At 36.6% G+C, this 5,725-nt stretch overlaps 1 pseudogene; it reads left to right on the forward strand.

Moving 5' to 3' along the window:
- Window positions 1-589: 589 nt before the first annotated feature.
- Window positions 590-3,857, forward strand: LOC107419676 (disease resistance protein Roq1-like; annotated as a pseudogene).
- The last annotated feature ends 1,868 nt before the right edge of the window (window positions 3,858-5,725 follow it).

Here is a 5,725-nt window from a genome sequence, read left to right on the forward strand (position 1 = left end):
CTTTGTTGGATTTATGCTTCAGAAGCAATCTAAGTCGTTGATTAAGAATCTTAATTAATAGTGGCCGTTGGATCTTCAAACTAGCTAATAAAGTGATAGAACCCATTATAGAGACAAGTGTGCCCATCTGTTGGGTTCAAGGTAATTAGGAAACCTGAAAAGCTTCCAAAATGGAAGATTGCCCTGACTAAAGCTGCCAATCTTTCTGGATGGCATTTGACCAACGGCTATTTGTGTGTTTGCCTTCTAATATTTATTATGCCTTTTGTTTTATATCCATGTAAATATAGCATCCCAGTGTTTAATTTGAAATTTTTTAATTTGTTAACTATGAATTAGTTTAGTTTGTGGAAGGATGTGGATCCTGTTTCTACAGCCCCATCTGGATTTGTGTTTCAAATCCTTAATTTGTAAATCATGGGCAAAATTTTTAACCTAAAGAAATAGAATATACTAGCTTGCTTGAAATATTTTTATCAATTCAATAATCTCAATCTTTCAGTCTAAAATTGTTTAAGCTTCGATGTCATTAGCTATCTTTATTATTTTTAATTCTTAAAATTATGTTTTATATGGGGGCAGAAATGACTCCTAATTAATACAGACAGTTGTGGAAGCAGCACTGAGCAAATTGAATCGCACACCTCTTTATGTTGCCAAGTACCCAGTTGGAATAGAAAATCGTCTTGAGGATTTGGGTTCATTAATGAATCTTGGAGCCAATGGTGTTCGAGTGATAGGGATTTATGGACTTGGTGGTATAGGTAAGACAACTATTGCTAAAGCTGTTTTCAATAAATTTGCCGATGAGTTTGAAGGTTCAGCTTCCTAGCAAATGTTAGAGAAATGTCAAAGCAACATCGTGGCCTAATTCAGTTACAAGAAGCACTTCTGTTTGACATTTTGGGGGATAAAAACTTAAAGGTTGGGAATATCCATAGAGGCATTAACATCATAAGGGAGAGGCTTCGTTACAAAAGAGTACTTATAGTACTTGACAATGTGGATCACTTTGACCAGTTGGAGACATTAGCTGGATCGCATGACTGGTTTGGTTCAAGAAGCAGAATTATCATTACAACTAGATATAAGCACTTCCTAACCGTTCATGGAGCCGATGATACATATGAGGTTGGGGGACTACGTTATGATCAAGCTCTAGAACTCCTACGCTACAATGCTTTAAACTTGGACAAAGCTGTAAAAGGTCACCATGAGCTCTCAAAACGTGTTGTAGGTTATGCTAATGGGATTCCTTTGGCTCTTAATGTGTTAGGTTCCTTTCTATGTGATAAGGATGAAGATGAGTGGAAGAGTGCCATCAAGAATTTGGAAAGGAAACCCAACAAGGAGATTTATGCAATGCTTAAAATAAGTTATGATGCTTTACAGGATAATGAGAAGGCTATCTTTCTTGATATTGCATGTTTCTTTGTTAGAGAGAACAAAGACTATGTCAGTGAAATACTAGAGAGTTTTAATTTCTGTCCAACCATTGGAATTAGAGTTCTTATTGATATGTCTCTTATAACCATAGAGTTAGGCAAGGTGAGAATGCATAACTTGATACAAGAAATGGGCTGGGAAATTGTCCGCCAAGAATCTGCTGAAATTGACAAATGTAGTAGATTGTGGTTACCAAAGGATGTTTTCCATGTCTTTTGGGAAAAAAATGGTGAGTCTTCAAAACGAGCTCCACTAATTGCCTTTTTCGTTTTTCCTAGACACTCTCTCTCTCTCTCTCTACAACACATTATTGTGGTCCTGATGCATCATCTGCTCTGCTATGAACTTTTCAGGGAACAAATGCAATTGAAGGCATTAAGCTGCACTTGCCTCGAGTGGAAACTCTGGAATTGAGTGCTGAAGCATTCAAAAATATGAAAAGGCTTCGTTTGCTTATATTTGACGAGGTACGCCTGTCCACAACCATTGACAATCTTCCTAATGAGTTACGGTTTATCAATTGGCCTGGGTATCAATTTCCCACTTTGCCATTTAGTTCTGGTCGAAAGCAACTTGTCATACTTAATATGCCTCATAGCCATATTGAACAACTGGGCGAAGGATTCAAGGTATGTAAAAATTACAATGTATTTTGCTTTTTCCTGTAACTACATAGTTATGTACTTAAAAAACTAATTTACGTTTTCTCTTTCTTTTCTTTGTATGCAGAATTTTGAAAACTTGAAATCTGTGAACTTAAGTTCGTCAGAATTTTTAACCAAAATCCCTGAACTCTCAACAGCCCCAAACATTGAGAGTTTATATCCTGACCATTGTACAAATTTAGTTGAGATTCATGAGTCAATTGGATCTCTTATTAGGCTGGTCGCATTGGACCTTCAGTTTTGTCTTAATCTCAGGATTTTTCCAAGCACTCTTCGTGCAAAGCACCTTAGAAAACTGAACTTCAAAGGCTGCTCTAGTCTTGCAAGACTTCCAAATATTGTCGTAGAAATGAAAAATTTGAAGGTGCTTTGTTTATCTGGTACTGCAATTAAAAAGTTGCCTGACCTCTCGAAAGTCCCAAATCTTGAGAGTTTATATCTCGAACATTGTAAAAATTTGGTTGAAGTTCATGAGTCTGTTGGATCTCTTGCTAGTTTGCAGACATTGAGCCTTCAGTTTTGCCGTAACCTCAGGATTCTTCCAAGATTTCTCCGACCAATATGTCTTGGAGCACTGAATCTCAGAAACTGCTATAGTCTTGAAAATTTTCCCGACATTCTTCCAGAAGTGCAAATTTTACGCTCCCTTTATTTATCTGGTAGTGCCATAAAAGAGTTGCCTTCCTCGATTGAGCATCTTGTTTCTCTTCGAACTTTAAATTTGGAGTCTTGTAGAAAACTTGAGCATATTCCAAGTAGCATTTATAAGCTACATCAACTTGAGTGGCTTTGTCTTCGTGATTGCTCAAATCTTTGCAAGTTTCCAAAGAACATCTCATCCTCCAATTGTAATGTAACATTCCCAAGTTCGTAGTTGCGTCCTGTAGCCTTTCAAATAGGTCCCAATAGCAGTTTAAATTTTGCCCTTCCCATGTTAACGTCGCTTGATCTTCAAAATTGCAATCTATCGAAAGTGGATTTCCTTGTGACTCCCAATGGTTTTCACAGCCTTCAGCATTTATATCTAGGTGAAAACAAGTTTGTCAACCTTCCATCTATTGACAGACTTCCAAAACTTTGGTATGTTAATTTGAATGGTTGTAAATTCCTAAGGAAAATTCCAGAGCTTCCAAGAAATCTATCATATCTATATGCAAGCGATTGCAAATCATTTCTTGATATTCAAGGCAAGATCATGGCCAAGATCAAATTGAATAAGGTATCTTTCTCTCTCTCTCTCTCTCTCTCTCTCTTTCTTACTTATCATTTGCTGTCATAATAACGGCTGTCATTTGATGTTAAACTTGTATTTGTTGAAGGACTCTGAAATCCAACTTATATATCCAAGACATGATATTCCACAATGGTTTAGCCATAAATGTGAAGGGGATTCAGTGGCCTTCATTTTGCTTCATTCAAATGAATGGAAGGAATTTTCTGGAGTGGTTATCTGCGGTGTTTTTAAAGTGGACTGCAAAGCAGTAAAATTTTCATTACAACGTGTTGGAGATACACTACCTGCATCCCAACGAGTCCAGTCCCAATATGTTGCATCCCAGCGAGTCCAGTCCCAATATGTATCTTTGGGGGCATCCCTTAACCGGTCAATCCCTTCGGCAAAGTCTGGTGACATGTGGCTTCACTGTCTCCCTGCAAGTACTTGTCCTAAACTAATGACTGGTAACATCTATAAGCTCTCATTTTCATCACTGGAGAAAACTTCTGCAAAGTTTATCTCGCGTTGTGGAGTCCACGTTCTATGGGGTGAAGATGATATACATTCCGAGTTGCTGGTAATCGCAACTTGGAAGATCTGAACCTTCGGAGATCAAAACAGCCCAGAAACGTTCATATCTTAAGCCGCGTATGAATGCCCTGTTACCTATTTTTCTTTCTGCCTGTGTCTTTTCCATTTTCTCTTTTCCTACTCTTTTATTATTATTATTACTTTTTTTACTTGTATATGTTTTAGTTTTTGATGTTTTGAAGTTAAAATCAAACAAAATACTTCACAAATTGGACCATCAGTTTAATCGCGGGGCGGTTGAGTAAATTCCTCTGTTTTTGTTTTGCATACTTTATAATTCTGAAGTTTTCAATATTAAACAAAACAAAATATTTCACATATGTGCTACTGACTCTCGTACGCGTATATAATATATGCCAATCACCAGTCATTTTCTAGCTATTTTTATATGAAGAAATTTAATGCTGAGAAAATAGTATTCATACTTTTGATAGTCTGTTACAGATGAAGCAGATGGTTGATAGATGTCATATATGTAGACGAATCAATGGCATAGCATGGTGTGACAATCAAATGTTTATAGGTGATACTGTTTAGGGCGACGATTCACAGTTTTGTTTATTATAAATTTAGTTTTGTTTTTTGAATATTATGAAAGGTCAGCATCATATCAGGCAGTAACCTTGCGATAAGTTCATTTTGTATGGCTGATTATCATAACAGCATCATATCAGGCAGTAACCTTGCGATAAGTTCATTTTGTATGGCTGATTATCATAACACTCTTCCCCAGACAATCTCTCCCTCATCATCTTCTTCAACCACCCAAAGACTAAGAGTTAGATATGATGTTTTCTTGAGTTGCCAAGGTGACAGCCGGCGCAGTTCCACTGCCCATTTACATCCAGCTCTGAATCACAAAAGGAATTACATGAAACTGCTTGGCGGTTGATTAGAACAGATAGAAACGGAATCATTAAAATTAAGCAAAAAGTAAGAAGCCAAAGCTTTAACTGGTCCAATTCCCATGACAATCACAAGCTCTCAGCGCTCATAAAACTCAACAATGGAAACGACAAAATCTTAGCTGACGTGGCAAACCATGGCAAGAACACCTTAGCTACCATGGGCTCACGGCATTACAAAACACACCGTTGGATTGAGAACAAAAATACAAACAAACGAATGTAACACAAGTGGACAATAACTTTAAAACTAAGGCAGCGGTAACGTTCAAACCCTAAACCCTTATTCCTAAATTGAAGAAGCTCCATTAAAGCACGAGTTGCAAAGGTGAAACGAAATCTGGTCGACGGCCAGACATCAGCAGTTTTTGTAAAAGAAAAAAGAGTAATAATAAATGAAAAAAAAAAAAAGAAGAAGAAAGAAAACAATTTATTAACAATTATATTAGATTTTTGGAATTAATTAATCTGTAAAGAGAAATACATGTACATGTAATATGTGTGTGTATGTGTGTGTATCTATATACATATATATATATTTAGAAAAACAAAGCAATATAGAGGACAACTGTGGCCCAATCTCATATTCGAACACTTGTTCACTCTCAAATACAGATTATTCACATATAGCTTCTATGTTGTGGTTCTCCGACCACTTTAGAGAAGAAATATGAGAAGAAAAATAAAAAGAATTTTATTACTCTCTAGGAAATAGAATACAAAAATACAAAAACTTCTCTCTTGGATTCTCACGTGGAATCTCTCCCCTTACTGTCAAACTCTCTCTGAAATTTGCTCACTCTTCTCTCAAGCTCTCTCTGGAACTTAAACACTCTCTCTCTCGGAGTTTTCTCTCAATATTCCTCACTTGGGATAATATTGAGCTTGCTCTCTTGGCTTTT

Source organism: Ziziphus jujuba, chromosome 2, assembly GCF_031755915.1.
Source record: "Ziziphus jujuba cultivar Dongzao chromosome 2, ASM3175591v1".
Taxonomy (NCBI): Eukaryota; Viridiplantae; Streptophyta; class Magnoliopsida; order Rosales; family Rhamnaceae; genus Ziziphus; species Ziziphus jujuba.